This window comes from Marmota monax, unplaced genomic scaffold (genome assembly GCF_021218885.2).
Source record: "Marmota monax isolate L192 unplaced genomic scaffold, Marmota_monax_Labrador192_F-V1.1 WCK01_AAM20220418_F8-fsc00141, whole genome shotgun sequence".
NCBI lineage: Eukaryota > Metazoa > Chordata > Mammalia > Rodentia > Sciuridae > Marmota > Marmota monax.
The window spans coordinates 3,417,310-3,441,359 of NW_026692981.1; the positions used below are offsets into that span (position 1 = coordinate 3,417,310).

Genomic DNA, 24,050 nt, shown 5'->3' on the forward strand with positions numbered 1-24,050 from the left:
GAGTCTATTCTGAGAACTTTATTTGCTTGTTCAAATAAAAAAAATAACAAAAAAGGGCCTATCTCAATTTATTTCTAGACAAAAATATACTCAGGATATTATATGTCTGTCTAGTACAAAAATAATAGACAGGAATCAGAACCTCCTACTTCTCTTGGTATGAACTCGATAACAGGCCCTTTAGCCATTTTTGTGCAACGAATTGTTCATGGGGTTGAGTAGTTTACATATAAATTTGCTGAGTGTAGTCCAGTTACAAATGAATACTGCAAAGTACTTTTTGACAACTTATTAAAAATGTAAGTATGATTCCAAACCCTCAGGCTACTTGATTTTTAAAGTTAAATTTTCTTCTGAAATAGCATTGCATGATGCCTGTCAAAAATCCAGAGCCATAATAGCTTTAGGCTACATTCCAAAAATAAAACTGCAGGCCCTATCAGTCAGCAAAGTGCCAGCGCCTTGTCACACATGGCCTCCTTTAGTGGTCCCTAATTCCTACAGTTGAAATCTGCCCACAACTGTGCTACAAAAAACTGGACCATGTGATAATATGAAACAAATTATGCCTTGTCTATAGAGGTGATGAGCAGGAGTGAACAACCTATTTTGAAGACCCACTGGGTGAGAAAATGACTTACCTTTTCCAAATGAACAATGAAGGCTTAATCAAAATACCTCAACGTGAAATGCTTCCTTGTTCGGCTCCCTCCTCTTTGAAGAAGGGGCAGATACCATGGAAGGAAACCTAGAGTTCGTGAAACACCTGCTCTACGCCAGACACTACACACATTTTCTTGCTTTGTTACAGTGATGGATTCTGTCCAACAAGTAGGGATTCTTTCTATGTTTGGCAAACTACTTGAGCTAGGGGAGGGGAGGAGAAATTAAAAGAGTAAAAAAACAAATTCTCTACTTGGAAATTGCCTTTTCTATCTTAAAAAAAAATATATACTTTTAAATTCTAGATCTATGTCCCTCAATCTGGGGTAGCACCACCCACATTGGGAATGTTTGCAAATGTACATGTACATGTATGTTTCAGAGCTGGAGTGGGGGTGATCTGGACTTTCCCAATAATTGGGGGAAAGCACCCTCCTGGTGTTTAGTGAGTAGGAGCCCAGGGTGTTGACTTTGGTGCAATGAGACAGACACTCGAGTTCAACATGCCAATGTCACCTCCACCTCACCCAGCCATTTGATGATCCCCACCATTCTCTGGGAATTTATTTTATGTAAACATGATAAGAAAGATCATCATTGATATTATTCTCATTAATGTTGAGAATATGTGAAAATTAGAATAAACATTTAGTTTCAATATATATATAATGACAATTAGTGGTAATTTAATATGAGTATGTAAAGAAGAACAGAACAGATTTATGGGATTTTCATCCTTCACAAATCAAATATAGCCAAGTATCTATTATAGTTAACCTTACTGTGACTATTGTTACTACTTCTATATGCTGGAAATAGAATGTTCCTCCTTAAAAAGATTATCTTTTTCCTAAAAGACATCTCTCATGGCTTGGTTCAGCAACCCTTCCATGAGGCTTGTCTTGTTTATTTGCAGCACAGTCTGCAAATCACTATCTTTATTTCTCTTACAATATTATGCAAAAATAGTCTTTTCACATGATATTCAGAAATGGTTCATAACAGCTTAGTTATTCCTAAAATAATATTCCCACCAGCCTCAAAAAAAGTAGAGTTTGATTTTGCCCATTGGAATGAGATCCCTTCCACCATTCTTTAATGTTGCGGACCTTGAAATGGAAACTGAAAACAGTGCTGGTGTGAACATAAGGAAAAGAGTCATGTGAGACCAACTAGAACTTGCTAATTGTTGGCCTGACCTCTTTTCTGTCTCAAGCACCCTCTCCTGGTGGCCCAAATCACCAGTACCTTCATGGGCTGCCCCTACCCCCAAGACCAACCAAGGGAAAGACATTTTATCTTTAATTTTCCTTTCTTCTCATTTGTCCTTACCTTTTTCACTCCAGCAAACTTGGTTGTGTAACAGTATTTTACAGCACTCCATGAAGACTTCCAGAGCTAGGCTATTCCAAGTCACAGGACATCTTCAGCAATGGACAACCAACAGTCTAACCTCTTTTTTCAATGAAGATTGTCCTTCGGGCTTTCCTCTCAACTTCCATGTTCACCATTTTTCTTTATGACTCCCTCTCAAGGTATCTTTAGACAGCAAGTAACAAATTCAGAACTGTTCTTTTTCTCCATGTTCCCTATCTTTATGAAAATACGAAGAAATAGGGTGCTGAAAACTAGCTCTAAGCACTCAAGAAGCACCATGGTCTACAGAGCGCCCTGTGTTGAACTCTCCTGTGTCTCAGAGGGGTTCAGAGAACCAGAAATTGCATGAAATCCTCAGGACTAGTGAGGTGTCACTTGCCAGGATAGGACGTCAGTCACAGCCACAGCACAAGCAAACTCGGTGTCGAGGTCACCCTTACTCTGTATGGAATGGCAGTTTTTCACTTGATGTACTAGTGGCCTCACTGACCAGCCTCCCAAGTGGACTCCCTAGTAATCCCTTCAAGTATAATCACACGCACGGATGAGAACCAGGGACAATCTGGTGATTCTGAGCCTTCTTGAAAGTGGCAAGAATTTTAAATTTGTCATCTGTGATTTAGAATTTTTATATTATTAGTTTCAATTATGTGACCAGGATCTAGTGAGGGCGAGGGAACTACCTGCATAGTATTAGGTCAGCCACTCCTTAAAGGTTGGAGATGGTCCCTCTGAAGAGAGAGCAATCAGAAAGAGTAATCTGCAAGTTCTTCAGTACTTACCCATGGTCAGAGTGCTCACATTGTCTGTGGATTAGGTATATGGACAAGAATTTTAAATACACTCATATTTTTATTCAACTTCAAAAAACTATTTTCTATAGCAACGTTTTATAAAATCAGTATTCTTATGTGATGTGAAGGACATTTATTTTCTGAAATTTGGGTTTTTCTTGACAAGTTTACTTAGAGAAAAAGGTCATTCTTATGATGCTGCTAATAAAGCCAATAATGTATTTATCTAAAATGAATCATGCATTTTATTTTGTTTGTTTTCTGTTCCTTACATCACAATTTCAGAGGCTCATTCTTAGGGAAAAAAGCGTGGCCCAAAGCCAAGCCCTGTCACGGCTGCCAGTGTGTGTCTAGCTCTAAACAGTGAGCCAAGCAGGAAGCCTGGATGGGGTATGAGGGCTGGGATCTGGTGCCTCATGCCAAATGCCCTGGTGTGACAGTGCCTTTTCAAATGCCATGTGGGATAATGAGAGCAATAATAATAAATAACATTTTTTAATATTTACTATCTAAGTGTCTTGTATTTCAACCATCACCTGCATTTTAAAAGCAAGAATGTCACGTCTTCTTCTGACCAAATTATAGAAGCAAAGGCCCCACACATTTAGTACTTTGAGTACTTGTTTTGTGTGTTATTGCTCCATGTTAGTTTCTTACTGCTCCTGTAACCAAGAGCCACAAACTGAAATGTACTGTCTCAAAGTACTGGCAGTTAGAAGTTTGAAGTCAAGGTGTCAGCAGGACCATCTTCCTTCTGATCCCTGTAGGGAAATCCTCCCTTGCCTTTTCTGGATTCTGGTGACTCGTGGGCAGCTTCTGGTGCTCCTTACCTTGCACACGCCTAAACTCCCATCTCTGCCTTCATCACCACAAGGTTCTCCCTGCATGCCTTCCCACTGTCTTCCTATGTGTCTGTCCACCTTTCCTCTCTTTATATGGAGAATATAATCTAGTCACGGTATATTGGGGCCGTCCACAGTGACCTCATCTTAACTTGTTTAAATTTGCAAAGATCCTATTACCAAATAAGAATACATACTGGTACTTGCAGTTACAACTTCAATTAACCTATTAGGGGAATGAATTTCTACCCATAGCACTTGATATTATGATAAAAGGAAGAGATATACCAATGAATTAGACAGGATTCCTGCCATCTAGGCATCACAGTGCGACTGGAAAGCCGTGGAAATGAACAATCACAACATAGAGTGGCAAATACTTTGGTAAAGTGAAGTTCAGGATACTAAGGAGGCTACAGAAGATTTTAAAAGAATGACAAGTTGAAGAACACTTTAGGTACATCATAAAAAATAAAGATGATTTTTCGAATCAGTGAAAGAATATGCAAGAGAGAAAAAATGAAAATTAGAAAACATGATACATTTTGCAAAGAGTTTAGTATGGCTGGAGGTGAGAGAGTTTATGTGATACTGGGAAAGGGAAAGCATGATAAATAAAGCTGATCTAATGGGGGTCGGAACCATCAAGGGCCTTGTGCATCGTCAAGATGATCTTGGATATCTCCTAATGACAACTGAGAGTTTCTGGGAGATATTTAAGCTAATGCTAACCTAATAAGATCTATGTTAGGAGTTTCTGGGAGATCTTTAAACTAATGCTGACCTACTAAGACCTGTGTTAAGAGGTAAGAGGTGATCAGAAGTCATAGCAGCACTTTAACATCAAGATAGGACAGCTAGCAAGAAAACAGTAGAAAGCATGACCACCGGTATGTGCTTTTGAAACTTGTCAGAAGCCTGGATCATTCTTCAATATGCAAACTGAAGCCAAAAGATCCATTTGGGGAATAAAGGATAATAAGTTCAGCATGGGACATTTTGAAAACATCAGATCTGCGTTGTCTGAGAAATCAACAAGTTGTTTTGGAAAAGCAGCAGTTGCCTTTGCAACTCTGGAGTACAGCTCAGAACTAGATACGGAAGTCGTGTAGGCATGGAGATAGGAAGGTCAACTGGGGCAGGCAGCATAGTGGCAAGAGAGGTGGACTTCACAAAGATCTTAACCCAGGTACTTGACATCAGCATAATGTTGTAGAGATTGAGAATCAATATAATAGCACACAGAGAAAATGACCAGAGTCAACTCTCCAAGACCTACTTCTGCCCCAGTCCCACAGTCCATTCGGTGGCAAGGGGATCTCTGACACAACTATAAGCTACTTTTACCACATTACAGTACTGGAAGCTCTTGGTTATGTAAAGTCAGACAATACTAACATGGCCAGAGACAGAAAAGAAAATTCAGGAAGAAGTGACAAACCAGAAGACAGTGAAGAAATTAAAAAAAATGGAGATATAATTTACACAGCTGACTCCTCAGAAAGTTCAAGGTCATGACTTAAAAATGCCCCTTGCATGTAGCAGCTTGCATCTTTGATAATCTTGGCAAGATCTGACTCTGTAGGATGATGGATGCAGAAACCACCTTCATTAGATGAGAAACTGAATGAGAGTTAAATTGGAAGTCTCAAGTTCAGAATGTTCTTTCTAGTTATTTTGCCATTGAATGAAGAAGAGAAATAAAAACCAAATTGTCAGAGAAAATTTTTACTTACAAATGTTTAAGGAAGTTTATATGCTGGAGAAAATAAAGACAGAGGAGAGAGAAAAACTGGTGAGCTCCAGGCAGGCACTGGGTTCAAGTGAAGCTGCAGACCTTGGGTGGAAGTGGAACTCATGCAGAGATGCAAGGACAGGAAGGACAGAAGAGAAGCATGCAGTCCATTAGCAGGATTGAGAATCATGACATCCTCTGTGAAATCATCTTTGTTGAGATTAACAAAACTCCTAATTCCAGGGCACTCACAGAGAGTAATGGTTAGTTGAGAAACTGTTGTGGAAACACAGGGGCCAACAGACGGATATGTGAAGGTCTGTGAAGGATAGTGTCAACACACACAGAAGAGAAAGTCACAAGCTAGGCGCAGAGGCTCAGTAAATGTGGAAGAGAGACCTGGAAGTCAGGAGATGATAATAAGGCTGGGGGTGGGCTACAACAGAGGAAGAGGCTGTCTTATCCTCCATCAAGAGTGGGCCAGCAATTCATTTAGAAGATTAGAAGATGACACTGGAGCACTGACCCTGACAACTAGTGCTGGACACTGTTTTCTATAGCTCTTGAGGAAAACAGTCACCATTAAAATAAAAAAAAAAATAAAAAAATTTTAAAAAGCCTGCTGGGTAAAACATGCATGAAGAGCTCAATGTCATTCCAAGGACTCACTGGGCCTGGTACTCCCTTGCCAACTGTGTCTGAATAAGAGTGGTGTGCAAGGCAGGGGCTGCATCAACAAGCTGTCTGACTTTACACTTCTAGGTGTGCTCAAAGGACTTTGCACTCCAACATCAGGCAGAGCATCCCTGGGTAACTTGAGGACTTATACTGAGGCAGGAAAGGCTCAGGAGACCTGTGCCCTCTTTCTCCCAAGCACAGCAAGGCTTGAGTGAAAACAAGAAACATCTACAAGTGGTGTTGTATAGAATTGCTTCCAACAGTTAAGCTACCCGGAAAGGCTGAGGCAGAAGGATTGCAAGATTAAGGCCTGCCTCCAGAACGTAGCAAGACCCTGACTCAAGATTAAAAAATAAAAAGGGCTGGGAATGTAGCCCAGTGATATGGCACCCCTGGGTCAACCCCCCACCCCCACCCCCCAAAAAAAGACAAGAATGAAAGAACAAATGAACACTGTACAAATAACTGTTTGGCACGGTACATCTACAAGTTTTCTCAGCAAGGACTGGACATAAGGTATTCCAAGGTTGTGCTAAGTTCTTTCAAAAACCACTGTAAACTGTTGTCTGAGGATCAGCAGTCGGCTTCACCTGGGAGCTTATCAGACTCTTAGCAGACTCTCAACCTGTACCCAGGACCCAGTGCATCGGACCTGCTTTGCAGCAAGATCCCCAGGCTATTCCAAATACTTTAAGTTTGAGGGGTTCAACTTGAAAGCAACTGCTGAGAGCCACAGCTGCTAGGATTTGTCACTGATATACAGAAATACCTTTGATTTATGGGTGTTGATTTTTGTATCCTGCTACTTTGCTGAATTCACTTACTAGTTCCAGAAGTTTTCTGGTGGAATTTTTGGGGTCTTCTAGGTATAGAAACATATCATCCATAAATACTGCTAATTTGTGTTCTTCTTTACCTATCCGTATCTCTTTAATTTCTTTCATCTAATTGCTCTGGCTAGTGTTTCAAGAACTATGTTAAATAGAAGTGGTGAAAGAGGGCATCCCTGTCTTCTGCTAGAAGCTTCAATCTGTTCGTTCCTTTGAATAGACACAGCACTAGCACACATTAGTTACTTAGCTAACTTTGACTGAAACAGAGTTCTGAGATCCAGGGAAAGCAAGCTGCCCTCTGGGACAGCTGCCCAGTTGGACGCCTATGTCCAGCAGGCTGAGAGGCCTAGCCATTTGGATGAGCCTAGAGGCAGGCAATGAGATGGAGAAGGGACTCCAGAGCGTATGTTTGTGTATGTGTGTGCAAGTGTTGTGTATGTGTGTGCATATGTGTTTCTTGTGAGTGTGCATGTGTTGTGTGTCCATGTGTGTGTGTTGTGTGTGTGCATGAGTGTTGCTTCCCCAGAACTGGTGCTGCAGTGGCAATCGTGAGCTCTAGGAAAACTCTAGAATATGTGAAGTTGTTGTTAATCGCGGCTCCAGTTCCTGGTGAAGGGTGTGACCCCCACGTTCTGGAATCTATCAGGCAGAGTAAACTGCTGAGGTCTATTCCCACAGGATTCCCTCTGTGTGCACTGTATGCCTCCTGTTCAACTTTGGCCTTGGGCACCCAATTCAACAGACTCACTACAAGTTAGGAAAAAACTGGATGTCATAGAGGATCTCCAACAACCGTACTGGCTCAATCAGAGTGTGCCTTCTAAGCGTAAGTCTTGAATGCATACTAGCCTCAATTGGTTCCAGAGGAAAAGGGATCCCCTAAATTTCTTCCCATTAAGAAAAAAAAAAAACACCTTCTGTCTTGATATTTCAATGGTCTCATCCATAAAAAAGAAACACGAAGTCAATGACTCCTATTTTTTTGAATCTCAAGTTTGATCCTGTGTGAAAATAATGCCTATTCAGAGACTATGGGATCCAACAGAAACTTCAGTGAATGAATAAGAAACATGCGGCTTTTTATCTCATTTAAATTAAAGCAAGTGACTCTTTTCCATGAATTAGAAAGTGTGCCTCCCCCTCCATGCAGCTGCATTTTAATCCAGGCAAATCATACAGCTTTTCTCTGTTAATTAAGTTTTCCTCCTATCTATCTCATTACTGTGCTAAGCTGGGGGGTAGAAAGAGAAAGAGAAAATTTAAGCCTCAGTCTATTGGTTTCCATTATTCAAGGGAGAACTTTGACCAAGAAAGGACAAGTTCAACACCAAACCATCACAACATTGATCCAGAGCAATTGTATGAAAAAGTACATATTCAAAATCCCCAGTGATTCACTTGAATCTTGTTTTGAGTGTCTTTCTTCCATTAAAGACTCTTTGCTTTAGTTTCCTTTTTGAAGTTATATATGGTTGGTTGAGGTCTGAATGATGATAGGCTTTTGAACTACTATTTTGATTCTCATAGTGAACAACAGATTAGTTTCAAGTCAGGGTTAAACCACCACTGTTGCTGGGCACCTGCAATGTGCCAGGCACACACTCACTTACATGAACTCTACCGAACATATATGATAGGTTTCATTTATGTCCACTAAATGATTTTCACAAGGGAGCTGGGAACTAGGACTAAAGAATGCTCATAGCTGTTTTTACTACATCAAACTTGACAAGGTAAAGGTTTCCATGCTTTCTAAGTCTTTTCAGACCATTTGTTTCTATACATTAAAACATAAATGACCAGTCTTGAAGAATCGTATTTTTCCCAACATGTATGGAAATATATCAGATGATTTCAATAACCATGAAGAGGAGATGGACATGTGTGCACACACTCACACACCCTGCCATGGGTGTGGGCGACTGCTGGTGATGAGTAAAGAGGGGCTTTGAGAGAAGGACATGAACTGCTTTCGAGGGCGACCACTTTGCAACAGGAAGCATTTTACTTGCTCTTGTTGGTTTTCTTTTACTTTCTCTTAAACAAAGAAGAGATTGTTTATAGCAGCTCAGATATATTTTGTAACACATCATTAAAATGATCCAACCCAGACAGCTCACAAGAGCCAGTTTTTTAGGTAGTGATCAACTTGTGACATGTAGAAGTCAGACAGGTTACTCTGCTGATTCAGTCACTTTCATGAGCCTGGTAGGCACATATTTTCCTAAGACAAAATTAATATTTTTCAAAGCACCAAATATATAAAAAGAAATACACTAAGATTCTAAGTTAAAGGGCACATTTCAATATGCTTTTCTTTCTGCATCAGGGAATCTAAAATGATCATGGAAACAGACTAAATGGCAGTGATCATTTTAATATGCACTGTAACCTATTTTTCCAACCTGTCATGAGCTTTAATGTTAAGGATTATATACTTTTTTGAAAAAATATAATTGACTTTGTAAAAGAAAAATGGCTATTCAAAGTGTCATCCTTTAAGTTGCCTATAAATGTGACTTTTGCTTGCAATAATAGAGAACATGCACTAGAAATTCAGCATTACCTCTTCAACTCAAGCACTTCCCGTCTCGAGTGTTTGGAATAAATTATAAATGTACAGCACCTTGCATACATCTTTTTTTTTCCTCTTCCTGCCAACAGATGGATTCTCCCTTCTGTTCCTAGACACCGGAGATGTCATCAGCTGTCATGAGGAAAGACAGGTTCCTAAATTCAGACCTTGAAGGAGAAAATCGTTTTACTTCACCTTAGTAAGGATTTCATTTGGAAATGTTCCTGCCAATTGAAACATCCTGAAGAAGACCATGAGGGAACGCTGAAGCAAAGCGATGTGGCAGGAGGAAATGAGGTGGTGGCAGCGGCTGGAGACGCTGGGACCTGCCATCTGCGCACACATGAATCCTTTCAACATCACGCGTCTCTCACGATTTCATCTTTAGGTAAAGGTCACCTATGTTTATGCATTCCACCCAGCCTGCCTTGCATTGAAAAAGGTGGAGCTCAGTCACAAATCGAGTGGGAATGTCCTCAAATAAGACTAAATTAAATTTCACAAGAGAAAGTGGATGCGAAATCAAAAAGAGAGAGATCAAAGGCGACCACCAAAGATCAGCTTCAGCTTATTCCGAATTCTGCTCTTAGCAGTCTTTGCTTCTGTATGATTGGCTCACAAAGAATCTGAGGCAGAGAAAGAAGCCCCAGGACTCCAAGTGAGGGAAGAGCAAAATCTCAGGAATATTTTGCTGGTTCTCTTTTTAAAACACCCTATAATCATAGCCACAGTTAGTTTCCTTTTGACTGCTACATCTTATAGAAGTTTTTAATAATTTTTCATAGTCTTTTAAAGATATGCTGCTGATAAATACATGATTCTATGAAGTTATTTTCTTATATACACCAGGAAAGTTTTGGTATTTATTCTTATTAAAATTAGCCTTGTTATGTTGAGACTGATTACTATACACTGTGATGAATCTGTCTGCAAGTTTCACAGTAAATACCTAAGTATAAGTTTACTAAAAGAGGGGCACATAGAAAGAAAATGAAAGAGTTCAGAGTTAGCATTTTTATTGTGCTTTGAAAATTAAGGAGGATTTTGATGAATGAACATGGCAGAGAAAGAATCTGATTGTCCTGTCCTGCTGTGAGCTCTGCCCTGGCTGTTCACCCCCTTCCTTCCCAGTGCCCTCTGTGTTGGTCAGCTTTTCATTGCTGCGACCGAAACACTGGATCAGTGCAACTTAGAGGAGTTGGGCTCCTGATTTCAGAGATTCAGTTCAGGGCCAGCTAGTTGCACTGCTCTGAATGGAGGAGAGGCAGAGCCTCATCACGAAGGAGCACAGCAGAAGACAGTGCCTTGGCTCACAACAGCCAGGAAACAGAGGAAGACCCAGGGGAAGGGGCTGTGGGGAAGGTGAGCCTTCCAGCCCGTCAACCAGTGACCACCTCCTCGTCATGCCCATCTGCTACAGTTACCACCCTACTAATCCACTTCAACAGAAGGGACCAGTGAGGTTGTAGCTCTCATTATCTAATCATTTTACCTCTGAAATTTTCTGTGTAGTTCAGAGGAGTGGGGGGGAACACCTCATACCCAAACCATAACACCCCCCAAAATCTATCATACATAAAGATCATACTTGTGGGTCAAGGAAAATAAAAACAGAGAATGTCAACAGCAGCACAAAGAACCCTAAAAGAGTCATCAACTTGATTTTACTTTATATTATAAGCTGTGGGGAATGTGAGAAATTCAAAACAAAAGAAGTTATTTTTTAACTAAATAGCTCATTTATAAATAAAGAAATAAGAGTTAGACAATGGTTTAAAATAGATTCTCAACTGAGGTGATACCCCCCACCCATTCCTAACTCCTACCCAAGTCATTACAAAATGTGAGAGTTCAGGAGAAGGGATTGGTGTCAAGATAAATGGAGGAAGGTATTGACCTTTGATATCAGGAACAAGGGACAGTAAACACACTGCAAATTTTCAGGCAGAGTTGACAAAGAAGAATTACCCTGCTGCAAATGCCAATATCAACCCCATCGCCAAACAAGAGCCATGGTCAAATGATTCTTTTAAATCACTCCATGTGTCCCAGAGCTGAGATTCAAACTCTGCCTTCTTTATCTTGTATTACTGCAGTATAGAATGTGCGACACTAAAGATTTAAAATCCTGCATGCTTGTATTGTAAAGTACTTGGTAAAAATGTGATAGAAACAGATTTATCAGTCATTTTCAGTTTTGCTTTTTATTTCCTGTATGGCTTCTTTAGCACCTGTTGTGTGCTACTCTACAAAAATTTAGACAATATAAGAATCTGAGTGTTCCAGAAATTGCTGTGTTTGGGCATGAAACTTTTAAAGGATATAAGTATATGTCATTTCATCAAATAAACAGAACATCGAAGGCATATCCATGACTATTATTTTATTATAAATATTTTATGATAACTCTAGTTCTAAACACAATGACCTATGAGATGTACATACTCTTAATTCTTTAGTTATAAGGAAATTAATAAGGAAGTATTATTATATGTGGGTTGGGAGTATATTTTATTTGTTAAGTGTCTTATCATCCTTCCTAATAAGATTCTATCTCTATATAGGATTCTGGAAAAAAATATTCTTTGATTCCAACAACATGAATGATGAGGAAACCCTAGAAAGTTTCTTTAAAAAAAAAAAAAAAACTTTTAAAATTCTACATATTTCTTTAAAAAATTCATGTAAAATATGACATAAGTCTCTAATTATCTTAAAATACAAAGTTTGAAAATATGCATGTAAATAAGAGAATAGGCTGTAATGCATGTAAACAACTGGCTTCATCTAACAAGGTACATTTAGCTTGTAGGAACGCACGTAAAGCATGCTCCATATCTTGGGATTTATGGTTTGCTTGAGTTGTGCCAATGATTTGAGGAAGGGACTGTACTTTGCTCTTTCTTTCTCAATTGATTAATTAAGTAGACGGCATTGGCCAAATCTCTCACCTCTCCTGCAAGATGTGATAGTGTATAAATTCAGAGTGTGGCAAAAAGCACAATAATTTTCAAGGAAAGAGCAACTATATTTTTAGTTTATTAACAACAGTATGACTTTGAACATTTTCAGGGATTTGAAATTTATTTTGTTCAGGTTGATTATTTTGGAGTTGTACTAGGTTATTTTTGTTTTTGTCATGAGTTACCATGTTGCCAACCACATGGCTGAGAGGAACTGTTTCAGGAACTGCAGACAGCCCTCCTCTGTCATGTTCAGTGCCCCTTGGTTTCCTCCTAGCATGAACTCAAGACTTCCACAGGGTTGTCTTATGCCAGTCATACACTGAAACTATGTCAAACTTTTTCTAGTTAGAACTCTTACAAACCATCTATATCAATGTTCCATTGGTAAAATTTAATTTTCAAGATGAACTAAACAAAATTAAGAAGAGAGCAAAGAAGAATGCAGCTAAAATTCAAATTCTGCATAAAGAAATTTCTTTTCATTTCAGCTAGAGACAAAGGTCACTTCACCAACACACCTCTATAAAACATCCCTCCTCTCATCCTTACTTCCCCATTTAAAATTAATTTTACGTAATTACGTTAGTTCTTTGAAAATAGTCTGAGATGCCTTTATGTTTTTCTCCTAAGCCATATTAATGCTAAAAATAAACTAACAAAACCACACAAACACAAAAAAGGAAAACCCAAAATATATTTAAAGATGTGATTCAACAAAGACAAAATGATGTGTTGATCTCTTGGAATTATTCTGCTTTAACTTCGAGAGAAATAGTAACAATAACAGGAATGGTGGTAACATGGAGAAAAATTAATCTGATATCTGTGATGTCTCAGGCAGTTGGAGCTGTTCTGTAGGATAAAATAACATCCACTGAATTACATAGAATGGTGTATTTACCATGAAATGTTGGCCATAGTCTCCACTCCTCTTGTGTGGAAACCCAGCAGGGCTGTGCAGCTATGACAACCAAATGGGAATTTCTCACTTTTACATTGTAGCTCACTTTATCCCACTAAATTTTATCTTTTTTTCAGGTGACTTCTGATCCTTTCTCTGTGTACAAACATTAAAGACTTTTGCATGGTGCCTTTTGCATGGCTGCTGGCGGAGGGAGATGACCAAGCATGCGAATAACCCCATTTCAAACAGGGTATGCTGGCTAGAGCTCAGGAGGAAGAGAAAATACCCTTAATCAGAACCATCAGGAGAGCAGAGCACTGAATCCTGTGGAATAGGACAAAAGTATTTCTTAAAGGCAAGAAGAGAAAGCTATGCACCAGCAACCAGACTGGGTCAGGGCCTGGGTAAAAGGTTCATTCCTGAAGGTGAAAGACAAGAGGGAAGAAAACAGAAAATGCAAACTCTCCTTGCTTTGTACTTTTTCCTCCCAACGGCCTGGAGTGAAAAGGTTCTTTAGGCTAACTGTGAACCTCAGAATATGAAATCTCAATACTTAATGTATTCTTAAAAAAAAAAACAAACTCTGCTTATTGAAACTGGATATTAAAATATACTAAATTCATTTTAATGTATATCAAAATATTGAACTAAAAAAAACTCTTAAATCGGACGTTGGACGGCTGTTTTTAATCCCACATCTGGGTGTTCTAAGGGCTCAAACTCACCACACGTGTGCCTACATCTTATTCTAGAGCTGCTTTATAAATGGTGGATTAACTCCAGCTGTTTTCTTTCCTAAAACAACACCTGAGAGGAAAGGTACTTACTACTGAATATGGAGTCGACCAGCGAACACCACGGCGGAGGACCCACGGCCTCGGAGCCCCGGGAACCCCAGGATCCGCCAGGAAACCCACACAAATCTTCGCCAGCAAGGATCTGCAGCTGCTCCTTCCGGAAACAGCCCCTGACCTCCTGGTGACCCGGAAACCCAGAGGAGAGGCAGGAAGAGACTGGCCTCAATATCATCTGCCTAAGACACACCCCTTGTGACCTCACTTCCTACCACCAGGCCCCGCCTCTTAAAGGTCCTTTTACTTTTCAGTTATTAGTGGCCCGTTAGGACCAAACCTTCAACACATGGGCTTTTGGGGGACTTTTAAGGTCCAAGTCATGAAAATGCAACAATGAAACACTTTATTCTCATTGGAGTCTTTTAAAATAAATATACAGGTAGATTTATTAGATCATTTTATCTGCCCCTATTGCATATTTTAAGTAGTCCAATTTTGGGGAACTTAGAAATCATCTTTTTTTATGTTAATTTACTAGTTTTAGATTCTAGATTCTACAAGGGTAGATCTTTACAGCCTATGTTAAAAGATCATTTCAACACCATCTCAAATATTGTTTTATGGATTGACAGCAATGAATCAGTAACATATTAAGTAAAGTAAGTTCTGTTATTGATCAGAACTCTTAGAACTTTGATCAAGTTGCAAATAATTTTAAGACAAATAATAACACTGATTATATTGAGTGTAAGAAGGATGGGCAATAAATAAGCTTTTGTATGTATTGCCCCATTGATCCCTTAATATTGTATGATGATAATGTTATTGGATTATGTATTATGTATTCATTTCTTCCATTATTGTATGACTATGACTTTAAATAATGCAAATATATTAATTTGCAATTCTTAGAGTCATAAATCTGCATTAGGTCTCAGGGGCTCAAATCAAGTTGTGTGCAGGTGGCCTACTCTTGCCTTCCCCAGTTCTGTGGCTGTCCTTGATCCTTAGCGCCATCTTGAAAAGCAGCATCTGCTCCCATCCTAAAGTCTCTTCTGCTGTCGAATCTCTCCACCTTCTGAACTGGTTGCTTCTCTTTTTAATTTACAATACTGTGAGGATTAAATTGGGCCATCCAGATAATCCAGGATAATCTCCCATTTTAAGGTCCTTAATTTAATCACAATCTGGAAGGTCCCTTTTTCTGTTTGAGGTAATGTAGTCACAAATTCTGGGGATCAGGACCTGGATATCTCTGGGAGTCATTATTCAATCCACCATGGTCTGCATGGACAATACCAATGTGTCCAAATAGGAGGCTGAGACACAAGAAGGAAATTAGGCTAAGATTGAGATGAAATGCATGTGAGTAGAAAATGTAAGTTCATCAAAGCTCAAGCACTTCCTACTATGTTATCCTGATGACTCAGGCAAGCAATTAAAATGCTTATATGTCATTCTTAGATTTTTTAATACAATGCACATTTATACATCAAATATTTTTTCCCACTATGAACAAACAAAATACATCTATCTGCTGTTTGAATTTCTGTCAAAATGTGATGTCCTTCTTGAATGCTGTCAACATTTTACAACCAATTTTCTTTTTCACTCTGCATTGACAGCCCAAATGGAAACATCAGAGATAACTGTATGACAGAGATGGGTCATCTGAGTGTGTGGGTAGACATTTTATCACTGGGCTGGGGGTGTGGCTGCAGTAGAATAGATTCTTAGAATGTTGGAGGCCCTGAGTTCAATCCCCAGCACACAGAGGTGAACATGTGGCACACACCCACACATCCACACACAAACACTTTACTAATAATTTGGATAAACATAACCCGTTAGTAATCTTTGACATATAACTATATTCTAGAAGTGGTGACCTGCTCCATCCTAATGTCTCTTCTGTTGTTGAATAGATTTCTGCATTTGCATTGCCTATAGTAATTCAGAAGTATTAGGAATAATAGCCACACAGCGAGTGCCTGTCCTGATAGGCTGATCACCCTGGGGGGTGTTCCTCTAAGTGTCCTAAAGGGTAAGGCAGAGTTTATCAGTCTCATTAAGCCAGGTCTCCACTAGGGCATAGGCAAGAGAGTTTAGAATGTGTCCATATGCAGCTTTCCTGACCTTTCTTTTGAGCAAGGATCTTAGCAAGGAAGGGTGATCTCCTGTAAGTCTCAACCTCCACAGGAAATACTTCTTTTATTATTACATGAGGATGAAAAGACCCTGTCCAGTCAATTCAACAGAGAGACGAAAAAGCCACTGGGCCTGAATCCTCCTGTCAGTCATTCTCAGTACAGGCTGAGGGGCAGCGTTAATTTTCTCCTCCTCAATTTAGTGTGGTGAATTGCTATCAATAAGTATGGTGGATATCTTCAGGGCTTTTCCTAGGAGATAGTCTTGAGAAACAAAGACATTGGATGACGATACAATGAGTTTAATTAATTTGAGGTGCCCTTGTTTTTTGCACTTGACATTTTTATTGGGACAGGTTGTAAAAAATGGAGCAGAAAAACCAAGCTCTTGTTTGGTTTAATGGAGGGTCAGATGTATAGAACAAAATTAAGGAATTTGCTCCATCTTTGTTTGCATTTGTCTCTATTTTGAATAAGATGGGACAGTTAATGGATCCCAATTCAAGCATTTTATCTTTTTAATGCAAAGTCTACTGGTGATGGTGGTGGGGGGGGGGAGTTAACCCATAGAAACATTCCAAATATTCCAGCCAACTCCTTTGTCCTGGGGTGATGGGATAGGAAGGCAGGACTCACCTGAGTCAGGACCACAGACTCAGGGGTGAACTAATATAGCCTTGATATTTTTCTAGTACCTGATTTTGTTTAATGTTCCTACCTAAAAGTTACATAAGCAGCTAGGACTTTTAAGTGGTCATCTGCTATCAGGTCCCCTAGTGCCTTGCAAGAATTCCATCACTTTTCTTCTCACCTAAATCAATCCTACTTCTTTCACTCTTGCCTTCTGTTGTGGTTTGTGGATTCCATGTTTCAAATCTGTGAGACAAAAACCCAGAAAGAAAATGGCGGTGAGCTACAGGGGTCTTCTGTGACACTGGAAGGCAAAGCCCTCCCTTAAAAGCTCAACATGCCTCTCCCTAGAAATGGGGAAGAGTCCAGCCGTGCAGCTGTGGCCCTAGGTGCTGACACTGCCACAGGCTCTCTCAGCTATAGAGACCCAAAACTTATACAGACCTCATCCACCAACAGAAGCAGGGAATCAAGTTTCATCTCAAACACTGGTTTCAATACCAGCTTAAAAGCAAAACTTCTCAGTGAAGGAGATTCCAAAGATACAGAATCTGAATGAAAACAAAGGAACCTTTTTTTTGTGGCTGGTGGGCAAAATGATGACAAAGCCAACTGTGTCCTACATGTCCTCTCAGTGCTTTGTGAAAACATAAGGTGGGTGACAACCTTATGTTGTCACAGATGCAACCTTGGAACTTCTCTGAGTCCTGGCAAAATGTATCATCAGCTGGGATAAAGTAAAGATGCCAATGAGCTGTTTCATTTGCATTTCTGATTTGCTCCACGCAGCAGGGAAGATTTCTGTGGTCAGGCTGGCCTTCCAGTGATGGCTGTGGCATCCACAGGAGATCTAGCAGCACACATTCTTCAGCCTTGCTCTACTTAACAAGAAGTGTGGTCATGGGAGCTCACGTCATGTAGAGCAGAGCAACAGGGCCTTACTGTATGGACACAGTAAGCTGTAACCATTTAATGCTGCCATATTGTATCTTCAGTTGAGTATGGACACAACCCCCTCACCCCCTGCCCACCACCACACACATACCACACATTCACATACACAACCTAATTTTGAAGCCTTTGGGAGTATCAGGAGTCTCCTCACTAGAAAAGAATTCATGCAGCAAGCCAAGACCTTTGGAGTCCTCATCCTGTTCAATACCCCACTATCCACAAACAATCTGCTGTGGAAACACTTGTTTCAAGGTTAGTGAACTATTCTAGAAAACGAAAATGTTCAGGACCAGAACAAATGAATAATGCGCACCTCAGATATTGAGAAGCGGAGCTCCTTCCATTTTCTTCCTTTTGTAAGGTAGCTGTTATGACAGTTCTAGGTGTTTTCCTACCACTGTCCAGCAGCTGTTGCTTGGTGTTGGGCTGCATAACTTAGAGGTTACAGAGAGGTAACAAATATCAATGTCTTCCAAGGTTCCATATGAAACAGTAGCTAATATTTCATGTACCAACTGCATAATCCCCAAAGTGTGGTACTTTGACACAGTGAGTTCTTTTAAACTCAAGAAGATTGGAAGGCCTAGAAGCAGCCCCTAAAGCCAGCTTTCTCTCGGCCTCCTCCAGCCCTCTGGTATCTTGCCCACCCTGCCACTTAAGCAAGACATGGAAACTAGAATTCCTCTTCCCCAAAGCCAGCCCTAAACAGAGAACTTGTTACTCTTGCCTCCCTTGCCTTTCTGTGGAAGAGCTACCTTGTTTAACGGAAATCATAGGATCCCCACAGCTAAAGGGGTTCTGCCCCACAAGTGGAAGAAAATAAAGAAATACCAGCACAGAGAAGTCAGAAGAATCCCAGGGAACGGCCTTGCTGGGTTGCCACTCAGTTATCTTAGGACAATCACATATGTCCTGGTCCAACCACATTTTGACATCACTGTCAGTGCTTCATAGGACTTGAGCTTTGAAAAATCAGGTGGATTTCTCGGTATCTTTGAGTCTTCATTTTAAAGTCTCCATACCATGTAAAACCACGATTTAATAAACATGTTTTGATTTTTTTTTTTCTGTTAACCTGTCTCCTGTTCTGGGAGAGTTGACCATGATTCGTAGCCTGGAAAAGAAAGGAATCATTCCTTTCAACCTATAAATACTCAGGACTAAGCACTTTAAATTAGTAGACTCAATCTTCCCCAAATCTCAGCATCGAGATGAGGAGCATGCCATTTTATAGACTTGAAGACTTAGGAATAAAGGCATTAAGACAATTACCCACATATGAAATATTGGAATCATCATCCAACATTTTAACTTCAGTCCTAGAGTAGTGATTTATACCCAGGAGATTTCAGAATAATCAAGCAGTATTGAAATGGACTTTGACATTGTCTAGATGGAGTTACCACAAGACAAAGAGCGTCATAGCTGTACGGTTTCAGCACATTCAGAATACACGCAATGGATGGAGCTTGTCAGAGGGGGACACATTTGAAATTGTGTGGACAGAAAGTAGGCAGTTTGCACTACTGATTAGTAAGAGAGCTAACTACATAAGACATGTTGCAGATCTTGATCGCCATCTATAAATATTTTTCCAGGATATATTGCTTTGTAAAAATCTCACTGCACAGATTTTACATCCTTAGCCATCCCTACCTGGAAAAGAAGTAGACCACCAGACTCAAAGGCAGCCAATCACAAAGCGGTGAGGGAAGAGGGAGGGGCCCTGTTCACAGAGGAGGAGCTCCTTAAGTGAGTGCCTCTTGAGATGTGGGAGTAGGACATTCCGAGGGAGTGAGTCCTTTAGAAACAGGAACAAAAGTTAAATTAGCAAGGGTAGACAATGACGGGCATGGTCAAAGGTATGAGCTAGCAGAGACCACAAGTTAGCAGAGCAATTAGACGGAAGAAAAATTTAAAGCAAAAGGTAAGAGCTTTTATTTTATTTTATTTTATTTTATTCAAGACAAGCGAGCAGATGGAGAGTGCTCCACATTGTTGCCACAGCAGGGTCTTCAGAACTAACCCCCAACCCGCCAGCTGTGGAGGTCTCTGAAAATACCATGCATGTAGGGACACCTGTCTCTCTGAAACTCCATTTCAAAATGGCCTTGTCCATAGACCTTTGGTCCATTTATTTGAGTTTTTATTGTTTCCTTGTAAATCAAAAGCGACTGCCTCGGAAAATCAAGGTGCCATCAGAATCATTCAGAACCCACTTTTACTGTCTTCTGTAGGAGCTTCTGGTAGCTATTATTTTCATTGCTCCTCCAATGCAAGGCTTAGTAACTCACTCTGGGATTCTCTCAGTGACACCGTGGGCATTTCTTAGAGTGATACTGGCATGTGACAGTCTTTGAAGAAATATTCTTTGTTATTTAGTGCTTGCTATGAGCTTGCCTGGACTTCAAAGAATGAAAGCTAGCCAAATTAGAATAATGATTAGCTGCAGGAATAATGAAAAAAAAAATATGTCTCAAGAAACAGACCTTAGAAATGGAATTGAAAGAGAATCTATTTATGGAGAAGCTGGAAAAATATTTGGATTGATTTTAATCATTTCCTTGATTCCAACTTCTCCACAGTAAATTAAATAATTAAACAGAATCATTCATCTGTTTCTTAAAAAAAAATACGAAAAGGATATCTTATTTGTCTTAGTGTTTCAGATGTCCAAAATACCATTACACTAAATTCTTTGTTCACTTTGATTTTCTTCTTTCAGGAAGCGACATGGGTATTATTCTCTCCAAATATTTTTTTTGTTTTGTTTTGTTTTTACATATGGCAGTTGGCTGGTGGTGTGTAGCATTCCTCTAGAGTTACTGTAAACCACATCACCTGAAGTTTTTCTTTCAGTCTGTCTTGGCTTTTGGATTAACAGTGATCAAGCTCAGCATATGTAAGGTAGGAGGTTTGATTTGAATAGATGGTAGGTCAACATTTATAAAATAGTCTTAAATCAAATATCACGTTCTCCTTTGTAATGGCTAACTTGTGAAATGATATGGCACTGATTTTATTTCCGTGTCATTTATGTTACTAAGAATGGTTTCTATTGCAATTGACAGAAAACTACACACAAAATGGGCGAGGCAGTAAAGGAACTGTGGAATGGCTGAAAATGTCAAATGTCAAGTGGTAACTCTGGGCAGCTGGACTGAGAATCTGTGCCTCTACCTCTATAATTCTCTCCTTCTGTCTTCCTCTGTGTTGGCCTCCATGCAGGTGAGTTTGCTGTATAGCAGCAAAAAGGTTGCAGCCATCAAAGCCCTCTTATCTGCTCCCCTGACCCTCTGTTCATGCACTCATTTGCTTGACCTGAGCAAAGGGTTCTCCTTCCCAAAACAACCACACTGAAGTCCTAGGCCTTCATGTGAGTGGAACAACTCAGTTCATGTGCAGTTTCCTAAAATAGTCACCCAAATATCATGCATAGAGCAATTTAGACCTGGATGAGGTGCCTGTCCCTGAGCCAATCATTGTGAACACAGGATGGGTTTAAGCTGAGCCAAAGAAGACTATAGCCTTAGGAATGGGAAATAAGAGAGTGGTCCTATCCTAATTACAGGGCTAGTTCCAGATGTGGCTGCTTATATAATGTGCAGAAGCCACCCAAGGGTGCCCTCTGAGAAAGTAGTCTGGATTTCCCCTTCCCATCCTAATGTTTTAAAATCTGAGACAAACCACTTGGCCATCCTGAGACTATTTCTTTCTTTCTTATTTTTAACTTTCTATCTGTTCTTTTTAGTTACACATGTCAGTAGAATATATTTCGATATACACACATGGAGTATAACTTCCCATTCTTGTGGTTGTATGTGACCTGGAGTTACCTTTTACTCATAAAACAAAAATAATACCAATACTGTTTTAGTCTGCTTTTTTTTTTTGCCCCCTGACCAAAAACCCTGACAAGAACAATTAGAAGAGGAAATGTTTATTTAGAGCTCACAGGTTCTGAGGTCTCAGTCCTTAGATGGCTGACGCCATTCTTCCACGGAAGAGTGTGATGAGGAAAGTGGCTCAGGACATGGAAATCAGCAAGCATAGTGTGCTCCACTTAATGAAAACATATAAACCCCAAGGACCGGCCGGAGGGAGCCACCTTCTCCAGCCACGCGCTTGCTGCCCACAGTTACCAAGTTCATCCTTATGAGGGGATTACTGCACTGATTAGGTTAAGACTTTCATAACCCAGTCATTTCACCTCTGAACTTCTTGTATCATCTCACACGAGAGCTTTTGAGGGACACATAATATTTAAATCATAACAAATATCTGTGTCTCAGAAAATGATGACTACCTGCCAAATCATTTTATAAAGTATTATGAGCTAAAAATCTTTTAGTTTGTTTTAGCTAATGTTGTGTCTATTAACATTAATTGATATTTTTAACTTAAAAGTACAGAAATATATCATTTTAAATGAACTATAAAGGCTTTAAATGTTTCTTATGAGTGAATCAAGCCTTTGTGTAATCACACATTTTTTATCAGGACTTTCTGGTACATTTTGTAACAGTGCAGGAATTTAAAATAGCTACCAGTAAGAGACAGGTGATTCTGTAACTGAAAATAGTTGGGAAATATCAAATTAAGCAAGAGTAAATTGGTTTCCTTGCAATAAGAAATGTTCTGAATTTTAATAGGCTAATATTAAAATATGAGTATTTTAGAAAGTTATTTGGTCATATAAATTTCATCATAAAGTTATCAAAGAGGAATGAAACACTGGAAGTTATTCTCAACTAGGAGTAATTCTCCTCTCCCAAGAGGACATTTGGGAATGTCTGGAGAAGCATTTTTGATTGTTGGAGGTGAGTGGGTGCTTTGTCATTTGGTGGCAGGGTGCTGAATGTCCTGCAATACAAGCAGAGTCCCCACCACAGATTGCCCCACCCGGGATGCAAAGAGGGCCTCAGTTATGAAAGCCTGCTTAGACTAATTATGTAATTGACTTTAGGGAACCGAGTTGTGTGGTGGACGTCAGGTTCTGAGTGCTAAGACTCTGGTGGTCTGGTGTTCCCATGACTCTCCATCAACCCCGCCTTTATTCACTAGTACTGACATGGGCCAAAGCAAAGCAAGACTGAGTTCTCAACTGTCCCAGGTACACCTGACAGTGCTACTGTAATGGGTTAAGTTCACCAAAATGATTGCAAACTGTATTCCTAAGATAAAACCTTCCTCTGGGACACATGTCTGTATGGAATAGAGCTGCACCTCTTCAGTGGCAGCAGGCGCACCTTCCACTTGAGAGCCACTTGGTACTTCCCACATGATTTGTGTATTGTCCATTGGGATTCTCCTCCTCACCGTCATCACCTCCTCTTGCAAAGTGATCAGATAAAATTACCTGCACTTTTACAGAGGACTTGTTAAAGGCTTAGTACACTTTGCTTCTGTTCTGAAAATCTGAGAGAATAGTTTAAACAGGAAGATTTTATTCGTCTTGTAAACTCCTACTCAATAAAATTTTATCAATTGCTCTCTATTGGACCCTATAGCTGATAATAAATATTACTTAAAATATATATTATTCAAGAATATATATTTGAAATTAAAGCAAATTTTTCTAAGAATATGTATTTGAAATTAAAGCAATTTTTTTATTATCTGCTAGAGCAGAATAATAAAAATTTAAGGAGGAAAAATTGAATAAATTCAGGGGGAGCAGAAAAGCATTGGTACCTGCTACAAGTTCTTTGTAAGTGGCTGTCACTGCCTGTAAGACAGACGGACGCTACAATATTAGTGGAGTTTGTAGCTATTTAACTACTCTGTAACTGGCTGATCTAGGAAATCCCTTTTTTAATGTAGACATACACACCTAAAGCTTGGAACATTCATCATAACAACAAAGCCCTGTGGCCATCCTCAGTTTTTGTCCTTCCAAAGTCAAATCATGTTGAGAAATTGTGATAAGAGAAAGATTTTATAGAGGAAGGAGGCAAAGGTCAAAGGACTTGATGAGTGTCACCATCAAGTGTAGAACAGCTCTTTTGATGATCAGTCACAGCTTTTTCTGACAGTACATTGTCTTAATGATGGAATTCCTAGCCCACGGGACTGCTCCACCTGGAAGAATAATTATAAGGAAGCTGTTCATCTCTGCCTCTCAACACCACCAAGCCTTAAGGTAAGTTCCTGTCAAA

General features: G+C 39.7%; 2 long non-coding RNA genes across 5 annotated transcripts in view; one reads left to right on the plus strand and one right to left on the minus strand.

Moving 5' to 3' along the window:
* LOC124097939 (uncharacterized) overlaps nucleotides 1–14,344 on the minus strand; it is an 84,001-nt gene extending 69,657 nt beyond the window's left edge. For all 3 annotated transcript variants that reach the window (XR_009227511.1, XR_006853419.2, XR_006853418.2), the window contains exon 1: nucleotides 14,195–14,344. This is a non-coding gene — a long non-coding RNA (uncharacterized LOC124097939). The remainder of the gene's footprint in view (nucleotides 1–14,194) is intronic.
* A 5,342-nt stretch (nucleotides 14,345–19,686) lies between these two features.
* The window catches only part of LOC124097907 (uncharacterized), a 55,246-nt gene continuing 50,882 nt past the window's right edge, over nucleotides 19,687–24,050 (plus strand). The window contains exons 1-3 of one of the 2 annotated variants that reach the window (XR_009227512.1): nucleotides 19,687–19,819; nucleotides 20,964–21,120; nucleotides 23,956–24,034. This is a non-coding gene — a long non-coding RNA (uncharacterized LOC124097907). Of the gene's footprint in view, nucleotides 19,820–20,963; nucleotides 21,121–23,851; nucleotides 24,035–24,050 lie in introns of those variants that run through there. The other variant, XR_006853400.2, reaches the window with a different exon arrangement.